The sequence below is a fragment of the Eschrichtius robustus genome, chromosome 19 (genome assembly GCF_028021215.1).
Source record: "Eschrichtius robustus isolate mEscRob2 chromosome 19, mEscRob2.pri, whole genome shotgun sequence".
Classification (NCBI taxonomy): Eukaryota; Metazoa; Chordata; class Mammalia; order Artiodactyla; family Eschrichtiidae; genus Eschrichtius; species Eschrichtius robustus.
In genome coordinates, this window is record NC_090842.1 from 65641759 (window position 1) to 65668128 (window position 26370).

The 26370-nt window shown below is 41.8% G+C and overlaps 1 long non-coding RNA gene and 1 pseudogene across 1 annotated transcript; one reads left to right on the forward strand and one right to left on the reverse strand.

Moving 5' to 3' along the window:
• Nucleotides 1-2328: 2328 nt before the first annotated feature.
• Nucleotides 2329-5409, reverse strand: LOC137752491 (vomeronasal type-1 receptor 2-like; annotated as a pseudogene).
• Nucleotides 5410-20540: 15131 nt separating this feature from the next.
• LOC137753065 (uncharacterized) lies at nt 20541-24422 on the forward strand. Its single transcript, XR_011071370.1, has 3 exons — nt 20541-20589; nt 23698-23766; nt 24330-24422. It is a non-coding gene; the product is annotated as an uncharacterized lncRNA (long non-coding RNA).
• The last annotated feature ends 1948 nt before the right edge of the window (nt 24423-26370 follow it).

A 26370-nucleotide genomic window follows, 5' to 3' on the forward strand; every position in this document is an offset into this window, starting at 1 on the left:
CTATCCCGGACACACAAGGAGCCAGGATCCCAACCAAAGCTCGTGTCCCAGCTGCACATCCTACAGTCCAGGATGTGCAAGGCCTGGCTGCCAAAACTCACCCACTTCCCTGCCCAGGGAGACTGACTTACTCCATATGCCCTGTCCCTCCTCCCCAGAAAAATGAAATCTTACCTGACAGAGCAGTGCAGCTGTTTCTGTCTTGTGTCTCGCTTTCCTTCGAATTCTCCTCCTCATCTGTCTCGGGCTCTGACCCTGGAGGAAAAGAGGGATTGAGATGACTGTCCTCCCTCGAGGGACACAGAAGCCCTTAGTCCACCCCTAGCCTGTATTTGTGGGCAGTTCTCTCTACCGAGGGCGTTCAGACACATGAACTGGAGCAATATGTTTCCAGGGAATCATTGCCAGAATACTTAAAGCCCCCATAGGGCCGGGGGACGTCTCCCATCACCGATCTCCCAATAAAACCCCAACAAAACACAAATTCGGTATCCCTGATTCCATCCCTCCTTCCAGCCTCAGACAAACAGCCCAGGACCCTATCTGGCCTTTGGTCGTGGCTGTCTCTTCACTGGGAAGAGAATGTCTTGCCTTTTTCTTCGGATAGTTTCTCCTCCACATCTGAGCCCCTTTCTTCCATGGAGTTCTGTTGCAACTGGGAAGAGAATATTCTGTCTTCTTCTTCGGAGAGTTTCTCCTCCGCATCAGAGCCCCTTTCTTCAATGGAGTCCTGCTGGACGGGAGGCTGGTCAGTGGGGTGTTCCATGGAGGGGCTGTGCGGGTGTAGGTCTTCAGTGCCCGATTCCATCTTGAAGCCCAAACGAGAGGTCCTCTCTCAGAGCGGTTCAGAGTCAGAAGTGTCCACAGGCGGGATGCGCCTGCCTTTTATTAGACCCTCATGGGGCGTGGCTTGTTCCTATTGGCTGATTGGATTGTACAATCCTATCACTTATCCCAGCCTGAGATGGTGTGAGATTAGGAACCTTGTTGGTTGTGGTTGTACGGGGGAACCTGACACAGGAAGAGAAAGTGAATCTCTGTTTACCCTTAAGACCACTTCAAAATGTTCAATGTTTTTCCAGTCTTGGATCATCCATCTCAAACTTCTCCTTTGGGTGGGGGTTAGGTGGGACATGGAGATGATAGACTTGAATGCAAATCATAGAATTATGTATTTGTCTAATAAATAAATTGGAAGCCATCAAATCAGTTCTAGGAAGTAATCATTTAAGGATATAAAAGACAATAAAAGACTCCCAGGCTTTTTATTTCAAAAAATTTTAAATATCATTTAATACCCAGTTCATACTCACATTCTTCTAAATCTAAATTACTCAAGCACATTTTATTGTTTTGGGGTTTTTTTTAGCCAGGATTTAAACAAAGTTCCTACATTAAAATTACTTCTCATAACATTAGAACTGGTACATTTTGTCTGAAAATATCATTAAAAGCAGTTACAAAATGGAAGCACGTACTTATAATTCCCATCACTCAGAAAGAAATTGTATCCAGATATATAAAATTTAATTTCTACCAATTCAAAAGAAAAGGAAACTATTCACAATAAATTGGAAAACAATTGACAAAACAATTCACAGGTTAGTAAACTCATATGATGAAAACTATGTTACATTACATACAGCATTGCTAATAATAAAGTCAATGCAAATAAAAACACCACCAAGTTTTCACATACATACTACTAATAAAAATTCAGATGTTACCCAGTGTGCCTATGATGTGGAGAACTGGAGATTCTCCTCTGGAGTTAGTGAGATTTTTGGGCTTAACCACTTCAGGAGATACGTGATTATGCAAACTAAACCTGAAGATGCGTGAAAATGATGACTCAGCAATTCAACTTCTCACTTTCTGTTTATAACAACAAGGAGATTGCCCAAGTGTATTCATGGGAGCAATGATAGTGGAAGGAAAAACATAAATGCTCACCAATAGGATCAGGGATTATAACCAAAAAGTCCAGTGCATTGACACAAAAAAATTACAAACAGTGGTGAAACACAATGAACTATAGGTACATGTGTAAAAAGGAGATTTTTCCAAAACAATTGGGAGAAAAGTCCTGATAAAATATTAGACAGTATAAGGACATGTGTATAAATATTTTGCATTTGCAGAAAATAATATATGGTGTTCAAAGTATGTACATATATGCTAGAATTTCTTAAAATTTTGGGAATGAGAAATATCAAATTATAGTTGATTGTATCAGATACATACATATGTGATCAAATCAAAATGCAGAAGAAAAGTAAACAGGAAATAAATATCTCTTAAGGTCTTGTGGGTGAGAGACCGGCCAGATCAATTCCCGTGGACCCCCATGTTTCGATCTAATGTGATTGCATTGTGTTCGAGGGCTAAGGGAACAAAAATGCCCAGTGAACTGATAAGGCATCTTTTTTTTTTTTAATTCTTGAGTTCATGATGATATTTATTTTTTTTAATTTTTATTTTATATATATATATTCATTCTTTTTCATATTCTTTTCTCATATAGGTTATCACAGAATATTGAGTAGAGTTCCCTGTGCTATACAGTAGGTCCTTGTTGGTTATCTATCTATATATAGTAGTGTGTGTATGTTCATTCCAAGCTCCTGATTTATACCAACCCCCCCCCCCCCAACATTTTCCCTTTGGTAACCATAAGTTTGTTTTCTAAGCCTGTGAGTCTGTTTCTCTTTTGTAAATAAGTACACTTGTATCATTTTATAGACTCCACATATAGGTGATATCATATGACATTTGTCTTTCTCTGTCTGACTTACTTCACTTAATATATAGTCTCTAGGTCCATCCATGTTGCTGAAAATAGCATTATTTCATTCTTTTCTATGGCTGAGTAATATTCCATTGTATATATACATACCACATATTCTTTATCCATTCCTCTATTGATGGACATTTAGGTTGCTTCCATGTCTTAGCTATTGTAAATAGTGCTGCAATGAACATTGGGGTGCATGTATATTTTCTAAGTATGGCTTTGAGAAGGCATCTTGAGACCGAGAAAGGAGGCAAGGACCTTTATCTAATCAATGGATCCATCTATGATAGTGTAACTTACTGACAGGGTGGGATCTAGATCAGGCTGACAATGATAAGATCTGGAAGTTTTCACAGCTGCGTTCCGCATCACCCAGGGCCCATTCCAGAATTTTATAGTTAACCTAGGGTATTGGGGTAGGTGCTTGGAAACAGGATGAACTTTCCTAAGTTAAGATTTATGAGCAGGTAACTAGTCTTCTGGGCACCGAGAATCCATCATGGAGAGTTTTCATTATTGTCTGGGGACTAACAGTATAGAGTTATACTCACAGCCATACATAGTGAATTGGTTAGGTTAGCACTGGTGCTTGAACAGGGCATCCTGAAACAACAGAAAGTCTAGCTGGATAAGGAAACTTCCCCTCATGTTTCCTCATCTATTCTGGAAGCCTCATTGTTTCCCATGGAGTTTTCTGAGCATCCACAATCTGACCTGATAAGGACAGTTGGGTTATTATCAGCATTAGAAAGTTTTTTTAATTGAAGTATTGTCGATTTACAATATTCTATTGGTCTGAAGTATACAGCATAGTGTTTCAATATTTGTATAGACTATTACAAAATAATGGCTACTTTTACCTGTGTTGTACAATACCATCCTTGTTGCTTATCTATTTTATAGGTAGTAGTTTGTGTCTCTTAATCCCATTCCCCTATTTTGCCTCTCCCCACTTCCCTTTCTGCAGTGGTACCCACTAGTTTGTTTTCTATACCTGTACCTGTGAGTCTGTCTGTTTTATTTTATACAGTCATTTGTTTTGTGTTTTAGATTCCACATCATCAAGGAAACGCAAGTCGCAATCACAATGAGATATCACCTTGCACCTGTGAAAATGGCTGTTATCGAAAAGACAACAAATAACAAGTGTTGGTGAAGATGTGGAGAAAAAGGAGTCTTCATGCACTGTTGGTAGGAATGTAAATTGGTACAGCCACTATGGAAAACAGTATGCAGTTCCTCAAAATATTAAAAAATAGGACTACCATATGATCCAGCAGTTCCATTTCTGGGTATTTTTCTGAAGAAAATAAAGACACTAATTGAAAAGATACGTGTATAATACTGCAGAAATCTACCCCATCCCAATTTGGATTAATGGATGCAAGTGTGCATGGCTCAATATTAGGATGGGAACAGAAAGACTCATTTGCTTTGTGCTACAAACAAAAACATAAAGGAAACTATTACATGAATTACTATCATTATTATTATTATTAGGCCACGCCATGGCGCATGCGGGATCTTAGTTCCCCAACTAGGGATTGAACCCGTCCCCTGCAGTGGAAGCACAGAATCTTAACCACTGGACCACAAGGGAATTCCCTACATGCATTATGCAACAGTCTCATGCCATGCCCTAAACTATGAGATATGAAACAGTACTGAAAGATAAAATAATGTAGAGTAGAAACTAAATTGTTACTAATTTCAGATCATATATTTATCTATTTATTAACATCTGTATTAAGTAAAACGATTAACAATGAGGTGATTCACGTGAACGTAGAGAAAAGGGACAAAGAAAAACAGTGACCATCTCTGGGAGGAAAATACCAATAAAAAAAAAATGAGAGTACTCCTTTACCAAAACCAGAGTCACTATGTCCTAAGGAACTAGCTACGCAAATATTGTCTCCTGTTAATCTAAATTTAGAGAGAGGAAAGGGACTCATCATTTTCTCTTCCACCAGACCTTGTGGGCAGATATCTGGGAGGCTGACATGGCAAGAAATCTTACCATAGACCATCAGCACCAAACAGAAACCATCATGGAATAATAACCAATAGCAGATAGAATGACTCTGTAATTTTGCCCTGATATACTGCACAACAGTAGCCATGATCTTTTTTCCTTATGATGTTCGTGTTGTTCCTTTTGTCGGTCATATGAAAAGGAACCAAAATATTTAATATCATGTTCAAGATCCAGCAGAGGGTGTTGAAGGCGTCAATGAACCTGGGAGCTTTTACCTTAAGCTCTGCCCACCTAGTGTCTCTGGGACTGATCAAGATGGCTTGGAAGACACTCAAGATGCAAGTGGTACAAATGGACACATCCCTGCTCACTCTGTGAATATAGAAAACAAGTTTGCATCCAAAATCATTGAAATAAAGTTTCAACCCCAAAGCTGCTGATGTTTCAGGGATTCCTTTGGAGAAAATAACCAAGAGATTGGTACAGTCATGTGCTTGAGAATCAAATCTGTGGACCTAAACCTGCACTTTGTGAAGTAAAGGAAGAGAAAATGGTAAACAAGACAGAAATTCCCCAGAATTCCAACTGTAGTCTGTAATACAAAGATCAATCCTATTGCGAAATTCCTGGTGGCCATCTGTCAAATCCCAAAGAATAATATTTTTCTTCTGAGCCAGAGATTCCTGCATTGGAACATGAGGCAGAACTCTATAGCATGTAACTGAAATTTCAATATTCTTCACTTAAATTAGTTCCCACTTATAAGTAGTTATTTATATATTTTTTCCCTTAAACAGGCGTCTGAAAGTTGAATATATAACACTGAAAGAGCTTTGCAGTATATGGACCACTGTATAAAAGCCAAGTATGTCGTACACCCTCTATTCTTCATAATTCGTGACGCAGTTGGCACTAGTACTTTCAATGAAAAGATAAGGAACACTGAGGCAGATAAATTCATGATTTGTCCAAATTTAAAGCCCTTTTATGAAAAGGAAAAAAGAAGTTAGAACCTTGCTAGGTTGGTAAAACGCCAGTGCATTTAAACACGATGCTATTTAACAAAGCTAGTTAGTTATGTTCTTAAATAAAATACAGGTGTATATTTACCTGTTTTCATACTTTTTTCATTTCATTTTAGATTTGATGGTGTTTTAAAATATTTTTTGTAACAAGTTTCCATTTACCTTTAAATATTTATTGTACAGGTCAATACAAATTATGAATAAAGTTTTAAGTATTTTAATAAAATTAGATACATTGATTGGAACTGATATAAGAATATTTTAAAATCAAAGAATAGGTCACTAGATATTTTTGTGCCTGATATCTGCTATCTGAAACCCATTTATGAAATTACCATAAAAAAACATTCCTTCCCTAATTTGGAGACAGAAAACGCTCTTACCAAAGTTAACCAGCAATGGATGTTTTCAGTTAATATCTCCTTAAGGAATTTCATACACCCAGAGGTAGAGGAAATATTTCTATTCCAGCAATTGTCATTTATATACACTGCTACTCTGCAGGTTTAGATGATTCCTGTAGATTTATTGTAGCTTTTGTTAATCATGGAGATGTTAATGGCATACCTCTAGTAACCCTGGAAATGCATTCTATGATTCCTGTAAGGTAACCTGACTATTATATTTCTGAACTATCATCATTGGTTAAATTAAAAATCAGGTTTCACTTCACTTGGATTAAACAATAGCAATCACTGTCATTGAGAATTACACTAAGTCACTTTAGGAGGCATCAGGAATTGGTGGTGGGTCTAGGACCCCATCTCTCTTTACTAACTCAGCTCAAGCTTCAGAATTATTCCTCCTCCTGTGAGGCTTTGGCACTGGATCAACTTCAAACCTGGAGCAATCCCTTCATTTTATATGATCACTTACCCACATTTACTCCTGATAGGCATCCATACCATATAGACTTTGCCTCTCAGATTGAAATAGCAAATATTCTCCCAGATTCATCCCACGTCTGCATGCTCGCTGTATGATCATGACCATGTGAGAAGGAGGGAGCTAGACCCTGAGATATGGGTTTGTGATTCAGTGACCTCACCTCCCCTTAGAATTGCAGTTACCATTTCACCTGTAGTGGCAATGACCCTGCAGGCTTGGGGAGTTGAGAACATTTATGAAAAACTTTTTTCCCCAGAAGTTGTTAATTACCAAAGCCAATTACAAGTCTCTAGATAGTATTTGCGAAGGGATCTTGAAATGCTTGGTGAAGGCCATTTTCTATTCCTGGAGGTGGGTCTCAGTGGATGTTCTGCTTTGATGACACGTTCTTCCACCCCAAAGTGAGTTCTTCCTAATTATCAGACCACTGAGCTGAACTACCATTAAATTAGGAGCAAAGAAATGAAACCAGAGTACCTGAGAAGGATTTTCTAAGAGATGCAAGAAAAAGGGGGAGTATGATACCAAGAGTTCAATGACAATTAAAATGGAATTATAGACAATATGGATCAGGTGGTCAGATATGCCATTCCTTTATCTACAAGACAAACAAATGCTACTTACTCAATTCAAGAGTGCTGGATGGTTCCTGCAATCTTCTACACTTACTTTCTGTTGAATTTTCAGAATTGAACACTGGTTGCTTTTGTGATTTGTTAAGGAACATTAAAAAATGGAGTTCGAATTAATCCTTTGGGGTTTTTTTTCCCTACAAACAAATCTGCGTTTTATCCAGGTCCATTATCCAGTGCCTCTGAGTTTGTAAGTATGGGGTGAGAGCCATAACAGTGGACACCCTCTACCACACATGCATTGAGCCTATACACAGACACACACAGATACACACACACAAATATAACAAAACACATGCTGGCACACACATACACACCAAATACACAGTGGCTCTGAGTGCAATGCAGAGCTCCCTGAGAAGAATGTGACTGGGCATTTGGCCTCAGGGCTTCTTCTTTTTGGAAACTCCGAGAGGTGTGCTAGTGAGAAATCTCCTGTCCCAACACCTCTCTCCCATCAGCCTGGGGGCCTGTCATTGAAGACCAGGCTTTGCGGGTTTGCTGTCCTACTCCTTGGGGTTCAGCTGAGCTCTGCTCCCCTGACTGCTTTCAGAGATGCCCCTGCCATCCTCAGAGGGGAGGCGTCCCAACCCTATGAAGCATCAGAGACCTGGTCCTGGGGGCACAGGCAGAACGTCTGTCACCATACATAGTTACAAATTTTGTGTGTGTGTGATGAGGACTTAACCAATTTAACCAATATCTACTCTCAGCAACTTGCAAATACACAGTTAATATTTTAGCTATAGTCACCATGTTGTACATATATCTCTGTGACATTTATTTCATAACTGGAAGTTTGCATCTTTTGGTGCCCCCATCCCTGCGACCACCAATCTGTCTTCTGTATCTATGAGTTTGATTCTCTTTTCTAGATTCCACATATGAGTGAGATCACACTATATTTGTCTTTCTCTGTCTGCTTTCTTTCACTTAGCATAATGCCCTCAACGTCCATCCATGTTGTCACCAAAGGCAACATTCTTTCCCTTTTTATGGTCGAATAATGTTCCATTGATGTACATACACCATTTTCTCTATCCATTCATCCATTGAGGGACACCTAGGTTGCCACTGTATCTTGGCTGAGCCAGGCTGTTCTTAACCTTGGTTTTCATTGGTGCCCAGGAGGTCAGGGTCTCCAAAGTCCTGGGTTGTCACTGAGCTAGTGCCACTGGGAGGACTGAGTTCTCATTGGCAAGATGCAAAAAGAATAAGCCAGCATGTTGATATATGTTTTTAAAAATAGGCTTTATTTTTCAGAGCTGTTTTTAGCCCACAGCAATAAGGAGCAGAAAGTCCAGAGATTTCCCATATACACACTATCCCCACAGCCTCTCCCGCAGGCAACATATGCATAAATATTATAGACATAGTATATATTGTTAAAATTACATAGTTATACGTATGTAGTTTTAAAATCATAGAAAATGGCAAAGACCAAAATACAGCATATTGTTTCTGATGTACAAATTTGAGAGAAAGTGAGAGTGTGAAGGAACGGTAAACACCCAGTAGAACATTGCATCCAGTCAGTGGATTGTGGGCGGTGATTGGTTAGCACGTGATTAGGTTAGGATGATGAGGTTATCGGGAGGGAAAGTCCAGGGGGTCCTAAGACAGTATAAAGCCCAGCAGAAGAAGGAATTCTGGTCAGTGGTCTCTTCTCCAGGCATCCTGGTAACCACTCTCTCTCCGGTGGTTTTGTCCAGTGTCCACATATCTGGGCGGTTCTGGACAGACAGCAAAAGCACACTTTACTTTTCATTACTGTTTATCGTCAGTGAACTAGGAGAGTGGGAACAATCAACAGAGGGCCATTTCAGACGCTGAGGTAAGGATTAGTTCATTGTTTAATAGAATTTCTTAGCACGGTGACTGATTCACAAAGTACTTCCAAAATGTTAGTTTTTCAATGAATGTCAAACTTTTCAAAGAATGGTCACCAAGCATCTGATTTGTGTGTGGTGGTGGATTAACAGTTATGGAACCCTTTGAGCAAGGGCTTTATAAAACTCTAAGCGATTTGTTAATCTATCTTTCATCCTAGTGTATTCATGAGAACTTGTTTGGAGCTGGCTGAAATTCAGGACCCTGACCCTAAGCCTGTACACAAAACAGAGCGGCACCTCAGGTGCGAAGCTGCTAGTGCAATGTGGAAGCAAGAGTTATTCTACCTTATTTTATGGTTGGGAAATGCTTCCTCACTACTTGATTTTGGTCTTTTAAATTTGAAGAGGAAAGCGTACTTTATTCTAGACCTTCAAATAAGTCAGCCCCAAGATCCGATATAGCATGTCCTGACCGTTTCTTTCCTGTTTGTATGGCAAAATTGTCTTTTCTTTTTCTTAATATAATTTAGTATGTAATTTTTAAGATTAATATTGCAATTTTTAAGATTACTATTTCTTTTTCATCCTGTACATGGGATGTTATTGACCTAAAAGTTCACTCTGTCCGTGCATACCTAACCAAAATATCTCTGATGACATTTAGGTATAATGTTAACCTGCCCATATGATACATCATTCATTGTCTTGAGAAGTATAAAACTGCATCTCTAACTCCTGACCAGAGGAACAGTTCTCAGAGCTTCTGAGAGTCTGTCTCCTGGCTTATCATCCTCAGTTTGGTTCAAATAAAGTCCTCTTTTTTTCTTCCTAGCTTGACTGTTAATTGAATTTTCATAGATATAGTAGAGAAACTTTAAAAAAAATTTATCACCTTATTTTTTAAAAATTATTTTATTGAAGTATAGTGATTTACAATACGTTAGTTTCTGGTATACAGCAAAGTGATTCAGTTTGTATATATTCTTTTTCATATTCTTTTCCATTATGATTTATTATGGGATATTGAATATAGTTCCCTTTAGTATATAGTAGGGCCTTGTTGTTTATCCATTCTTTATATAATAGTTTGCATCTGCTAATCCCAAACTCCCAATCCATCCCTCCCCCACCCTACCTCCCCCTTGACCACCACAAATCTGTTCTCTATTTCTCTGAGTCTGTTTCTGTTTCATAAGTTCATTTATGTCATATTTTAGATTCCACATATAAGTGATATCATATGGTATTTATCTTTCTCTTTCTGACCTTACTTCACTTAGTATGATCATCTCTAGGCCCATCCATGTTGCTGCAAATGGCATTATTTTATTCTTTTTTATGGCTGAGTAGTATTCCATTTTATATATATATACCACATCTTCTTTATCCTTTCATCAGTTGACAGACATTTAGGTTGTTTCCAAGTCTTGGTTATTGTAAATTGTATCAACTTATTTTTCATTAATTGGTACTCTGTTCCTAGTAGAAGAATATGTACATGTACTTTGAATAAAGGGTGGTAGTGGAGATGGTGGGCAGAGAAGAGGGATGGGACTTGACTGCATCCTGTATGTGGGAGGTTCCAGGGACGTACAAAATTCAATGGTTTCCTTTTCTACTCTCCACAGAGAAAAAGAATCCCTGGGGTGGTACTGGCAGCGATGGACCCCAGCAAATTTTCAATGGAACAGGGCAAAGCATTCTTAAAGAAGGTTGGGATTCCACAAAGAGATGTAAGTGTGGGAGATGTTAGGTTGGGCAAGTGAGATGTAGAGGAATGAGGTGGCCTCCTGGTCTGGTATCAGTGCTCAGTCAGGTTCTCCTGTGCCCAGGGGTGAAATTCAGTGATTAACAACATGGGTGCACAAAGCAAAGGGTGGTTGGAGATTTAGTTCAACCACATGGCCAATAAGTCAATCAATGAAACTGAAAATTCTGGATACTGATGTTTGTGTGAGCTTCCTGGCTGGTGAACACATTGATGTGCTAGGAGAGGGACGTGTCCTGATTCTGTGTGTCAAGGACATGGAAGCTGTGTTTGGAAACCTCCCAGACCTCACCCTATGTGTATCCTTTATTATAAAACTGTAATTATAAGTACAGCAAAAAAAAAAAAAGAAAGAAAAACAAAACAAAACAAAAACATGGGTGGGTAGGCATTGGCCAATTAAAATGGACATGCAATGATCAGATGGAGAGGGCATATGCAACAGCTGTGGCACCTCAGTTCCCACCTGGGGATCACCAGCATTCCCTCAACACTCTGATTTCACTCCTTGCTGCCTGCCCCTTGGAGGTCACAAGCAAACTCATTGTGGGATTGGAGGAAAGAACTTTTCCACTCTAATTAGCATTACATTAAAGAACTCAAGAAACTGGGAGTTTTAATCTTCTGTAATCCCAAGGCTTCTTCCTGTGTTCAGAACTCTGGTTGTGTCTTGATTCTCCATCAGATCGACTTGATGACAGAGAAATGGGTAGTTGATGCCGCTGTGGAGGTTCTGCTACGGTTTCCTCTGTTGCCGGGAGAGGATCCAAGTGCCCGCTGTGTCCCGATTAAGAAATGTCGGCCTTCAGTGGTCCAGCCTCACAGAGCTTCACAAAGACCTGGAGTCCAAGAAGAGAGGTAGGTCAAATGTCAGGCAGTGATGGGGTAGAGCCTGGAGGGTTTCCAACAGGGCACAGGTGTGCGTTGTAGATTTCTGCCCGAATAGAATTTTGACCTGTGTATCCCTCAGCATAACACAGGCTTTTATTTGTGAGTTGCCTGGTGTGAATTTGCACATATATGTGAGCTTGCACAAGCATCCTCAGATTGCTTGTTCCTCTGTGGCTTTGTGCAAGCCTCTGTTGAACACAGGCATATGGTTAAGGGGTCATGTCTGAAATTTCACAGGTGTTCATTAACTTACTATCAAATCTTTGCCAAGCTTTGTCGGAAGAACTGACAGGTTTTCTCAGGAAGAAGCTGTTCTGTGAAAATTGTGAGTTTCCTGAAAATATGTGGGAAAAAAAATCCATAGTTATTGTCTGCCTGTGCATTGGCTTTAATAAATATTGATAGATGCTTAAATGTTGGGAGGGTGTGCCTGGCTAAAAACCCAAAACACAGGCCCAAGTTTACATGGAAATTCTCAGGGAGAAACATTATGAGCAGCCCTGAGCACAGCCAACTCGCCGATGCCAGGCATTCGAGGTTGCAAATCTAATTTCACTGTTTGTTCATCTAGGGGTCTTATCACAGGCAGTGTCCCACTCTGGGAGTTAGTAATGATGGAAAAAGGTCACAAATTTCACAGAATGGGACATCACTTCCTGAGGAGAGACCAACTCATAGTGGGAACGACTTAGTGGTCAGTGAGTCCCCTCATCCATTCAGAAGTAGGGGTATGATGGGCTTCTGTCTCTGTGTCTACATACTATTTTTTATTTTTTTCTTGTGACTAGAAAACTGAACAGTCAATTCCTGAGGGAGAATGACCAGAAGCCCAAGGACATGAGACAGATAAAAGGTCACAACATTCACAATCCGCCCCAAAGACCCCCTACGGCCCAGAATGTGAAGCCCCTACAGAGGGAACCAGTGGGGCAGAAGACTCCCTTCTCAGGAGAGAAGGGTACCAAGGTAAGTGGAAGCTTGGATAGTTCAAGAACCAGGGTGTCTGCATGGATCCCAGAGAGTGTTTTTTTTTAAATTAACTTTAAAAAAAAATTAATTTATTTTATTTTATTTATTTTTTATTTTTGGCTGTGTTGGGTCTTCGTTGCTACGCGTGGGCTTTTCCCTAGTTGCGGCGAGCAGGGCTACTCTTTGTTGTGGTGCGTGGGCTTCTCTTGTTGCGGTGCATGGGCTCTAGGCACGTGGGCTTCATTAGTTGTGGCATGTGGCTCGCAGGCTCTAGAGTACAGGTTCAGTAGTTGTGGTGCACGGGCTTAGCTGCTCCGCAGCATGTGGGATCTTCCTGGACCAGGGCTCGAACCCGTGTCCCCTGCATTGGCAGGCAGATTCTTAACCACTGTGCCACCAGGGAAGCCCAGAGAGTGGTTTTTACCATGGACACACTTGCGGGATCTTCATTCCCCGACCAGGGAATCGAACCCCCGCCCATGGCAGTGAAAGTGCCGAACCCTAACCACAGGTCCACCAGGGAACTCGGAAACGCCTGTGTCTTATGACTCAGATGTTCTTACTTATCCAAGTCTGGCTGGCCTGGTTTGTAGTATCCTCAGCTGGGTGATTGGCCCATCAGCTCCTCTGAGGAGCTACCTTATTCCCTGTTCAGTGTCATGTCAAGCTTGGTGTTTGTCCAGTGCACAAATCTGGTTCATTTTCCTCACCTTTAGACACTAAGTTCTTTTCTCCTTGATCTCTCTCTAACACGCTCCATGGGCAGCACCACAGTATCTCGAATGTTCTGGCAATTCTAGTCCATGTCCTCTATCCCAAACCGATATCCAACTTCAAAAATCTGTCCTTATGCAGGTGACTGAAACAACAAAGGGGTTAGGGGCAGCAAACCCTAGTCAGTGGAAAATCCATGTATAACTTTATAGACAGCCCTCTGGTCCTTTGTACCTGAGGTTCCCCATCCGAGGATTCCACCAACTCTGGATGATGTAGTACTATAGTCCAGATTTATGAAAAATATCTGAGTGCAAGTGGACCTGCCCAGTTCCAACCCACGTCATTGAAGAGTCAACTGTGTTAACCTTTGAAAGTTGCCTACAGGGAATTCCCTGGTGGTCCAGTGGTTAAGACTCCGTGCTTCCAATGCAGGGGGTGCGGGTTCGATACCTGGTCGGGGAACTAAGATCCCACATGCCCCACAGCATGGCCTAAAAAATAAACAACTATAAAATAAATAAATTAATTAATTAAAAAAAAAAGAAAGAAAGTTGCCTGTGATTTCTGTTGACCCCACCCTCCTCCTCCACCCCCAGGTGAAATGCAGGAACTGTGGAGCCTTTGGACACTTGGCCATCAGCAAGTGGTGCCCCATGAAGTCCTGGGGTGGGGCCCTTGCTCCCCAGCCTTTGGGCTCCAATAAGAAGGAGAATCTGAAACCCATGAACCCCCAGGACCTCCAGACTCCAGGGTCCATCAACACGGCTGCCAGAGAGAAGGAACCAGAACTGAGGTGAGGAACCACAGGGTCAGAATGGTTTGGGGGACAGTGGTACCGAGGGAGATTGTCTTGCCCCTCTACTCTCTCTATATAGATATCTCAGGTGCAGACCGGGAAACTCAAGGGCAGCATTTGAGAGCTTTGTGCCTTCCGGGGCTGCACACTCAGAGCTCATTCTAGTCCTGAGAATCATGAAGGGGGAAGGGCCAGAAACTCCCTTGGAATGATGCACATGGCAGGCAGAGAACCACCTGAAAGTATTCAATGATGAAACCACGGTAGGGAAGGAGGTGCTTCCTGGAAGTGAGGGCTGCCTCTGAAGTCACGGAAGGACTTGGCTTTGCAAAGGTCACAGGGTCTTGGACGCCTCCTTCACCCCCAAACAAGGGCTAGGACTGGGTTCCCAGAGTGTTCTTGGTTCCCAGTCACTGGTGAGGACAGAAAGGTGAGGGCATCCAGACACTTAACATGAACTCTTCTGCAGGCAAGAGGAGTGGCAGAGAAATCCTCTACCACAGACATGTCCCGGGAGACGCCAAGAGAAGAGGAAGAGACCCTGGAAGGAATCCGTGGAATCGTGTGCCTTTGTGAGGGTGAGTCTTGCCCCTGCTCCCCTGCTGTTTCTCCCCTCCACCCCCATTGTGCTTCACTCCTATGCCCCTCATGTGTGCAGGATTATGTTAAAATGAGGCTGGATGCTAGGAGTCCTGTTTTGGTTTTTTTTTCTCCCTGTATTTTTCATATTCTAATTTTTTTCTGTTTTACATATTCCTTTTTTTTTTTTTTCTCCATGGGTTAGGTAATCCAAAATTCTGGTCCCATTTTATTTTTTTTTTCAATTTTTTTTGTTTGAATTTTTTTCTTATTTTGTGCAAGTAGGCCAGCAAATGCTAGTGGAAGCCTTTCAGCACACGTGTGAAGTGTTTTTGTGTGTGTGTGTGAAGTGTTTTATCAGCTGCCTTCTCTGACTTCATGTCAAGACAAGGGATCATTTAACTTGTAAATATTCCCAGTTGCCCTCAGAAGGATAGTTGCTGTTGACATTCTCCACACTGCATAGGAAAATGTTTTTACCCTTGACCTCAACAACAGGCAATATGAGGAAAGTCTTCATACCATATCTGATAGGCAAAAAACTCAGATTGGTATTGTAATTTTTTCCCTTGACCACCTCTGAGGTGGGTATCTCTGCAAATGTGTAATGACCATTTGTGTGTCTTTGTGAAATTTAATTTTGCATGTGTTGTCTATTTCTATTGGTTGTTCCTCTTCCTCCTGATACAGAAGAGAATCCTAGCGTATATTTGTTATTTTCTGCCTATTAGTCTGCCAGTTTCCCTTTGTCCTAAGTTGCTTATGATTTTCCTGTTTTCTATTATGATATGGTTGAAACTGTCAGTCCTGGATTGCATGCAGTTTGATAATTCTGACTCTTGAAGTGTCTAAATGAGTTTCCTTCTCCCACAGCATCCCACCCGGCCAATGCCTGTCCAAACGTCCAGGAGGAGATCTGTCCTGGGCCCCGTTCTCACAGGTCAGCCACCAGTCAAGAACCCTAATAAGAGATGATTCTGCCCTTCACAGTCTCTCAAGAAAGCCCCTGAACTGAGTGCTTGTGGACCCAAGACATGAGGTGGATTCCAGTGCCTCGCCCACCAAGCTCTAAAGAGCTTCTGCCGGGATGCACCTCTCATGGCCAAGTTGACAGCCAGCAGGCCTGACGGTGTCTCCTGTGATGTTCTGCAGTCCAACAGGAAGACACTTGCCCTGGGTTGTGTCTGTGACCTCCAGGCACAAGTCAACTGTCCTGATGGGGATTCGAAGCCCAGCCCACAACCTGCCACACAACAATGTGGCCAGAACTCTGAATGTAGCATCGAGGCATGATTTGAGAGGTCTTCCCAGATCCCCTCCAGACTTGCCAGAATTCCCCACAAAAAAGCAAGACTCAGCCTATCCTACAGCTCCCAGCCCAGTTCTCAGTGACCTGGTCTGGGGCTGACAGGCTCTTCAGCTTCCCCTCGTACACCTGGTCTTGGATCCCAACAAGCAACCCCACGTGACCAGGAAGACACCAGCCTTGATGCCCAGCTTTTTTTTTTTTTCTGGCCGCTCAGTGTGGCCTGCGGGATCTTAGTTCCCCGACCAGGGATCAAACCTGCACCCCCTGAAGTGGAGGCACAGAGTCTTATGGACCGCCAGGGAAGTCCCCTGATGTCCACCTTTGACCTGCAGACTCCATCCGACTCACGTTGCCTGAGCCCAGTCGAGATCTGCAGTGTCCCCAACACCCACCATGAACGTTTCAGGCCAGCTGGACAGAACTGTCTCTATGAGACTGGACAAGCGATGGCCGAGCTCCGAATCTCGAGTGCTCTCAGCTTCCTCAAGAGGTCTACATTTGTTGGTCGGAGCCCTCACATCATAGAGGAGTCTGAGGGACAGGTTCTTCAGTCCTAGTAAGTGTCCTCTGTGAGGACCTCCTGGTCTCTTCCTCCCATTGACTGTGTGACCCCTCCCCCTCCCTCCCCCCCCCCCCCCCACGGAAGGAGGCTCAACCTCAAGTCTCACGTGATTGGACGAGACTGAAAGACTGAGGATTGGAAAGATGTAGGAGCACCTGTGTCTGGTGAATCAGCACTTCCCCATGTGGTACCTGTGCAACTTCTGGAACTCCAAGTACAACTGGGGACTAAGGGACAATCACTGACTTTACATTTTGTAAATTCATGTTGTATTAAAATAGAGCTTGTGAAATTGTCATATGTAGTCCTTTGTCAGTTACGTGTATAAGAAATGGAGTCAATACAAGGAAACCGTGTTACACTGTAATGTCAATAGAGTACTATGAAATTCATCTGTGTGAGTGAATAAATTAAATTTGGGTAACTGGGCAAAAGGCCTTTTTATGATTTTGGAAAAGGTCTGCACTTTTTAAACAATGCTCTTTCCTGTGTGTAGAATTTTTGATGCTGCGGAAGAGTTTCAGTAGAAATTCTCTTCACCTTGGTTAATGGGAACTATTTTCTTAACCTGGACAGTTTGTTATCAAAAACCATTGCAACATTATGTTTGATCGATTTCTTTCAATATTAATAAACTTCTCTGAAATAGAACATACATTGCAGGTGTGTTGATTTTTCCTTATCACCTCAGGTCAATTTTCTTTATTTTTTTCCATCAAATTTTATTGATTTGAGTAAAGAGGACCTTGGTACCTACAGTGAAATCCAGGGCCCTGTAGCTTGTAAGGAATACAAGTTCTCAGACATAAGCCAGCCCTCTTGAACCAGTATCTTGGTGCTGAGTGACAATTCCAGGTGTTTCATATTTAGGTTGAAGTGTGATAAGCATAATTATGTAGGTTGATAAGCACGAAAATAAGCTGTATCTGAATTTGCACATCAGAATCACATGGTGAGTTTTAAAAAGTATAACGACTGGTGCCTGCCCCCAGAGATATTTATTTACTGGGTTTGGTTTGAGACATGGTATGAGACAATTAAAAATATGTATATTCAGATTGCCAACAAACACATGAAAGGATGCTCAACATCACTAATCATTAGAGAAATGCAAATCAAAACTACAATGTGGTATCACCTCACACCGGTCAGAATGGCCATCATCAAAAAAATCTACAGACAATAAATGCTGGAGAGAATGTGGAGAAAAGGGAACCCTCTTGCACTGCTGGTGGGAATGGAAATTGATACAGCCACTATGGAGAACAGAATGGAGGTTCCTTAAAAAACTAAAAATAGAGCTACCATATGACCCAGCAATTCACTCCTGGGCATATATCTGGAGAAAACCATAATTCGAAAAGATACATACACCCCAATGTTAATTGCAGCACTATTTACAATAACCAGGATGTGGAAGCAACCTAAATGTCCATCAAAGAGGAATGGATAGGGGCTTCCTTGGTAGCTATCTGTTTTACATTTGGTAGTGTATATATGTCCATGCCACTCTCTCACTTCGTCCCAGCTTCCCCTTCCCCGTGTCCTCAAGTCCATTCTCTACGTCTGCGTCTTTATTCCTGTCCTGCCCCTAGGTTCTTCAGAGCCTTTTTTTTTTTTTAGATTCCATATATATGTGTTAGCATATGGTATTTGTTTTCATCTTTCTGACTTACTTTACTCTGTATGACAGACTCTAGGTCCATCTACCTCACTACAAATAACTCTGTTTCATTTCTTTTTATGGCTGAGTATATTCCATTGTATATATGTGCCACATCTTTATCCATTCATCTGTTGATGGACACTTAGGTTGCTTCCATGTCCTGGCTATTGTAAATAGAGCTGCAATGAACACTGTGGTACATGACTCTTTTTGAATTATGGTTTTCTCAGGTTATATGCCCAGTAGTAGGATTGCTGGGTCATATGGTAGTTCTATTTTTAGTTTTTTAAGGAACTAAAAGGAATTTAGGAATTTTTTAAGGAATTTGCTGCACCAATTTACATTCCCACCAACAGTTTAGGAGGGTTCCCTTTTCTCCACACCCTCTCCAGCATTTACTGTTTGTAGATTTTTTTGATGATGGCCATTCTGACCAGTATGAGGTGATACCTCACTGTACTTTTGATTTGCATTTCTCTAATAATTAGTGATGCTGAGCATCTTTTCTTGTGCTTTTTAGCCATCTGTATGCCTTCTTTGGAGAAATGTCTATTTAGATCTTCTGCCCAATTTTTATTGGATGGTTTGTTTTTTTTGATATTGAGCTGCATGAGCTGTTTGTATATATTGAAGATGAATCCCTTGTCCCTGACTCCATTTTAAATGAGGTTTCTGTTTATTAATTTTCACACACCCTTACTCTGTTTGGGGACCTCAAGGAAATACCTTACATTATTTTATTAATTCCATCAGTTGATAAGTTCCTGGTAATGGAATAACTGGCCACCCATCCCATGGCCATGGCAGTAATTATTTATGAATAGTCCAAGGAGGTACCAACCACAGGGTTTGGGGGAACTAGGGTAGCCCAAAGTGAGAAGGACCTGTCTACTATCACCTGGTTTGTGTTTGTTTCCTCTGGTGGAAGAGCTCTTCAGGACATTGCTTCTCAGATTCAGTTTTTATTTCCTGTTATACTACCTGACAAGCTTCACACACTTGAGGGTGACACACTTTCTTCATTTCTTTGGCCAATGTTCTCACCAGGACCCAGTCCAAGAATGTGTTTTCTGTCTTCTCTGCTCTCTTCTGGAAGTAAAGAAATAGGAAGAGGAGAGGAGGAAAGAGAAGAGAAAACAGAATGTGTGGAGATGGGAGAGTAGAAGAGTTGAGAAAGGAGAGGTGGGAAGAGTAGGGGAGGGAGAAAGCAAAGGTGGGGGATTTAAGGAGAGGAGGAGAGAGAACACAAGAGGTGAAGGTGGGGAAAAGGGGAGGAGGAGGAGGAGGAGAAGGAGGGAAGGCGAGAAAGCAAGCAGGGGGGAGGGTGGTTGGGAAGGTGAGTGCAAAGCAGTTAGTGTGATCAACTCTCCCCATTTGCCTAGGAATTTCCCAGTTTTAGCACAAAAATCCTGCTTCTCAGGAACTTGTTCAGTTCTTGAAGAAGCAGGACAATTGGTTGCTTGAACAGCAGCAGCAGCAGAAATTACCAGAGATAGTATGTGTAACCAACCGAATCTGGCAGAAGTAACAGTATGTTATTTCTGTGGTTAGGTTATAAAAGACATTGTTGATTCCACCTTGGTCTCTCTAGCTTTCTGGAGTCACTGCCTCTGGGAAAAGCCAGCTGCCCTGTTGTAAGCAGGCCTCTGGAGAGAACAATTAGGCTTCCTCCCAGCGGATCACCTGCGTGATCACATTCCAATTTCCCTCGCTTACAAGACACATATCTCCATCCACTCGCACAAAAAACTTTTGAATTTTGCCATCTTCAACTTGTTGAGGAAAACATCTCAGCTTCCCATACATGTGGCCCTTACGGTTCTTCTCTTTCGCCTTAAATTGTTTGAAACATTAACTTAGAACAGGCAGGAAGCAGCTCTGCTCCAGAAGAAATCAAAGAGATTTAAAGGAATCAAAAAGCAGAGAAAACAAGCACAGTTGGACAGAAGGAGCAACAGATCCGGAAACAGCCAGGGGCGGAGTGAGGGGAAGCCAGGCCCCGCCCCCACACTGACCCCGCCCCTACTCTGTTGCGCTTTCTGCCTAGTCCCGCCCATTCTCCTCATCCCCTCTCTCGTTGGGCGCAGCCCAGACACCGCCCTCTGTACCGCCTCTTCCGCCCACGCGGGCTCAAGGTCCTGCAGACCCGGAAGTGAATCGGAATGAGCGGCAGACGCGTTCGGGTGAGTGAGTTTCGCTTTTTATTTTTGGTTTAAAAGCCGGATTTCGCAGCCCCACAGCCTCCTGTCCTCCCCACCTGCGGTTCGGGGGGTCTCTATTTTTATTGGGGTTTTACTACATAGGCATGATGGATAAGAATCTCCAGGATTCTCCCCTCCTCAGAGGTTGGGCTAATATCACCTGGCTCAGAGCCCCAAACCGCTAGTCACTTGGTTGGTCTTTGTGAAATGACCAGCCTTCCAGCCTGAGTCATCCCATTATCAAACTAGGGGCCCACCATAAATCATCTTTTTAGCATAAATTATCAGGGCCCACCATGAGTAATAAAGACACTGCAACCGCTAAGGAAACTGCAAGAGTTGAAAGGTTAACTTCTAGAAACTGGGGACCAAGCCCTGCCAAATTCTTTAGTACACAGCATTGAAACCTAAATCTTTCCTTTATGCCCTCTGATTTTTGATCTTGCTTTGGAATACCTCACCTGTTGCACGATTACAAAAAATATTACATTACATTTAGTCCTAATATTTTATTGTTCAAAATAATGTCTAAGTCTCTCTTTAGCTGAGATTCTTTGGATATCTTGTAGCTATTTTATTTCATTTATTTTAAAGTTTCAGGTAGTATATGCAGTAATAGCTTCATTTGCAATTTGGCAGGTCCCTCCATTTAGTTTTTTTCTTTTTTTTAATTCAAAATTATGTTGAGTCTCCTAGATACAGCAGACTTTTATTTGGAAAACCCATGTTTCTTTTGCGTTTGAATTGCTCTGAATTTGCAATCACTGAGGTCTTTATGTCACCACATCTTCCAAGTAAGAATTGTGATTTTCAGACTTTATGTCCTTCAGTAAAGTTTTATAGTTTCTTCTAGGTCTAGAAATGTATTGTAAATAGGTGTCGTGGTATATTTGCTAATGGAAATGCAGACTATTTCTCATGTCGTTTGTATTGTTTTAAATTACCGTTACTAAAGAAGAAAAATTATTTTCAGTATGTTGTTATTACTTCTTATAGTTAAAACACCTTTTTCTAGGTTGCCATCGTGTCATCTGAACAATAACATTTCCAACTCTTTGACTCTATTTTTGTGTTTCCTTCTTTTCCCTCTTCTGCTGGTCCCAATTCAGGCATAATATGCAATGGTGAATGGCAGGAGCCCTGGCCATAATATCCCTTGCATCATCCTCATCGTCAGTGGAAATGCGTCTTCTGTTACATACTACTAATCATGGTGTTTGCTGGAATTCTCTTGCTTAATAACTTTTAAGTTCCTATTTGGCATGATTTTTTTTTTAAAGGTATTCCTTTATTTTTATTATTTATTTATTTATTTATTTATTTATTTATTTATTTTTGGCTGTGTTGGGTCTTCGTTTCTGTGCAAGGGCTTTCTCTAGTTGCGGCAAGTGGGGGCCACTCTTCATCGCGGTGCGTGGGCCTCTCACTGTCGCGGCCTCTCTTGTTTCGGAGCACAAGCTCCAGACGCGCAGGCTCAGTCGTTGTGGCTCACGGGCCTAGTTGCTCCGCGGCATGTGGGATCTTCCCAGACCAAGGCTCGAACCCGTGTCCCCGGCATTGGCAGGTAGATTCTCAACCACTGCGCCACCAGGGAAGCCCTGGCATGATTTTTAATTATCCAATAAGTTCTTCAAAAATTTGCCTTTATAAATCTTTTCTTCTGTTTTAATCTGTTAAACTATAGTGTTAATAAATTTTCTACTCTTCAGTCATTGTTTTATTATTGCATAAAGTTTATTTGGCTTATGTTAATGGCCAAATATCAAAATTTAAATGAATAGAACTTTTTATATTTCTTGTACATATATGTACAATAAATATTTCGTGGAGATTGAAGGTAGAACTTCCTATATTTTAAAAAATTTCTGTAGTTTTCTTAGACTAGGAAAATATAGAATAATGTTGACAACAACCTAATTAGAATTAAGTACAATTTATAAATGTTTGTTTTACCAAGAATGCTAAAATACACGAGTAAAAAATTGATAGATTAAAAAAACTTATTCAAAAAGATCTGTCATTCACAGAAGATTGCTTTTATCGAAAGTATGTTTATGTGCACGTGTGTATGCAAGCAGAAACCTACGATGTGTATAGAAGACACATCATCATTTCATGAATAACTTTTATATTTATTTTAACCTTTGAAAATTGTTCTTAAATATTTTCCATGGCCTTAGATTTTTTTCTACACTATTGCATTACTGAGTTAATAGTAGTAAGGAGAGAAATACATTATGTGCACATGTGTGTATGTATATAATGATCTTTTTTTATATATAAATTTATTTATTTATTTTTGGCTGTGTTGGGTCTTTGTTGCTGCGCGGGGCTCTCCCTAGCTGTGGCGAGCGGGGACCACTCCTCGCTGCAGTGCGCTGGCCTGTCACTGCGGTGGTCTCTCCTGTTGTGGAGCACAGGCTCTAGGCACGCAGGCTTCAGTAGTTGTGGCACACGGGCTCAGTAGCTGTAGCTCGTGGGCCCTAGAGCGCAGGCTCAGTAGTTGTGGCGCACGGGGCTTAGTTGCTCCGCAGCATGTGGGATCCTCCCGGACCAGGGCTCGAACCTGTGTCCCCTGCACTGGCAGGCGGACTCCTAACCACTGCGCCACCAGGGAAGTCCTATAATGATCTTTTTATATATATATATATTTTTTTTTTTCCCTTTTTTTGGGGGGGGGGTTATTTATTTATTTATTTATGGCTGTGTTGGGTCTTCGTTTCTGTGCGAGGGCTTTCTCTAGTTGCGGCAAGTGGGGGCCACTCTTCATCGCGGTGCGCGGGCCTCTCATTATCGCGGCCTCTCTTGTTGCGGAGCACAGGCTCCAGACACGCAGGCTCATTAGTTGTGGCTCACGGGCCTAGTTGCTCCGCGGCATGTGGAATCTTCCCAGACCAGGGCTCGAACCCGTGTCCCCTGCATTGGCAGGCAGATTCTCAACCACTACACCACCAGGGAAGCCCCCCTATAATGATCTTTTATGCAGTTTCATGTTGTTAGCTTTGAACTTCCTTCAAGTTTTCTCGTTTAGGAAACCCACTATCAGTGCACTTTTAATGCTGCATCTGTTACTTAACTGTGATTCTTTAGGTTCAGTTCTAAATTTGGACCACCTAATTCAGGAGCTGTCTCTGCCATTTCTTAGCTGTGTGACCTGAGGTGAGTTTCTTAGAGTCTCTGTGACACAGATGTCTCCTCAACAAGGTGGGAACAGATATTTCTCTAATGTTACTACACAAAATGATACACAATTAGAGTAATGCTTAGTACATGGTAAATGTTGAAAACCTTTTTGTCTTTGCTATTATAACCATCATCACAAGTTTTAGATTCTAAACTTTCTTTAAAGCTACTGTGAACTTTGTAATCCCTAAAGACACCACTTACGTGCCAGCTCATCAAAGAAATTAAATATCATTGGTGTGTAGAATGTACTACCTAGCACTTCTATATAGACCACCTTGTGATGATGAATTTTTTATCTGTAGATTTCTTTTACTGTCCACGAAATGTGAAATGCATAGTGATTTTGTGAATTTTATGCTCTGTGGTTGAAAAGTGTAATAGCACAGAATTAGGGATATATGACTTGCTCAAAATTATCTTACACTGATCTGTCAAAATACTCTCTCCAACCAAATCAATCCTTACACCTCTCTCCTATCATTTTGTGTGAAGATAAGAACTCTCCCCATGGTCCCTTAGTGAAATGTGTTTTTCAGTATAGGTGCTGTTGACCTTCAGGGATGTGGCCATCGAATTCTCTCAGGAGGAGTGGGAATGCCTGGACCCTGCTCAGAGGGCCTTGTACAGGGACGTGATGGTGGAGACCTACAGGAACCTGCTCTCCCTGGGTGAGGATAACTTCCCTCTAAAAGTTGGGATCTGCCCTGTATATCATTACATTTTCCCCTTGAGAGTCTCTGGAGAGCCCTGCTTTGCTGATTGAGTTTTAGATCCTTGTTTTTCAGGGAGATTTGAAGCTGTGTTGATTCAGACATGAAAAGCTTCATGATGTGGGATCTGGACTTTAACCTTCCCCCTTCTTCAGATGATCTGCCCACTTTACACTAGATTAGTGATGCTTCCACAACCTGAATAATTACAAAACCTTGTAGTAAAATAAAAAATATCTGATTCCCTGGTTTTACCCCTGTACTTTTGATTCAGTAATTCTTGGAAGAGAGCTAGATGTCTATATGTAAAATATTCTTTAAGCATTCAGAAGAAGGCAGTTGGTGGACAAATTAGTGAAATATTTTTGTAGGTCCACCTGTAATATTCTCTCATTTTAGGTGAACAAAGGGCTGGGTTTATATTCTGGAAAAGCCCCAGCACATCATGTTTCTCCTTTCTTATAAGCAGGCATCTGTCTTTCTGATCTTAATATTTTTTTCCATTTTGAAGCAAGGGAAAGAGAGCCCTGGGCTGTGGAGGGTGAGGTAAAAATAGTGAAAAAAACCAGATGGGGGGAACGTTTCAAAGACGTGAACACAGCTAAGAGCTCAGATGGTCAGAGAGGAAGCTACTTCATCAAATATTGTTTGAGAAGCTTTCCCCAAATAAGAGAGGTCTGTGGGAAAAGAAAAGTACTTGTGAGCAGTCAAAGGAAATCTCCTCCTATTACTCTGTTCTGCAGACATGCAAAAAGTTATCCTCCGACCTTCCAGTGGTGTTTCAGCTGTTGCAGAGACAAAGGCAAAGTCATTTTCACGCCCTACAACACTGTATTATCTGGCTCCTGTGACCTTTTTGGTCCCTTGGCTTTGAGAGGGATGAGGAGGGCTGTTTCAGAGGGACCCTCTTTCCCCTTTGGTCTCTCCTTTTGTACTCAATTCCATCTGATTCCAACTGATCCTTCAGTTCCTCTGTAGTCCTGGCTCCAGGGCCTGACCAGGTTTCCATCCTCAGTTCCCGTATTTGGGAGACCTTCTTAGGAGATGGAGAAACATTGGCTTCCCTTCCATTGTATTTGGGTCCCCGAGCAACTGCATGGGACTGTCTCAGGGCCTCTCTGCTTCATCAGGCTGCACAGCCATTTCCTTAGGCGTGCTTTTGCCACATGTCAGGAGTGTATAACAGGTGGGGCGGATCTTCTGAGATTGTTACTCAGCAGTACTGTGAAGACAGTGGACACAGAGATTGTCTCTTTGAAACCCAGTCCCACATGGGAAGCATATCTCTCTTTCAGGCACTCAGCCTGGGGTCTGTGGGCAGAGCACACAGCTCCTTTTAAAGGACCCTGCAAAATCTGACCTCCTTCCTTTACTTCCGTATCTTGTCTTTTCCTCCTTCTAATGCTCTACCTAGTCTGGGAATGTGGACAAACCTTGGCTCTTCCAGATCTCATATTCTCCTAAGTTTGTGTAATTTTTCTTTTCTGAAATTGGAATATCATCCTCTGTTTTTGCTGTGATACCTCACTTTGGATAATGGACAACTGGTGAACTTACCTATGGAGGGAGTTTACTTTGTAACAGAAAATTTTTGAAGAACACTCTGATTAATATACTACAGTGCCATCCCGCTACTTACAGAAGTGCCCATTTAAGCCACTGAGTGATCCCAAGTCCTAGGATGCTGAGATAGAAAGTATCAGGAGAGTCTGACCAATAAGTGGTTGTAGTTGTCTTTCTGCTCTTTGTGGAGTGTTACACTGTCTTTGAAGGAGAGCGTGGCATTGTTGATCAAATAGCTAGTGACCATTCCCTTTGAACCAGCAATCACAGGCATACACATATATCCCAGGGAGAACGTTGTCAC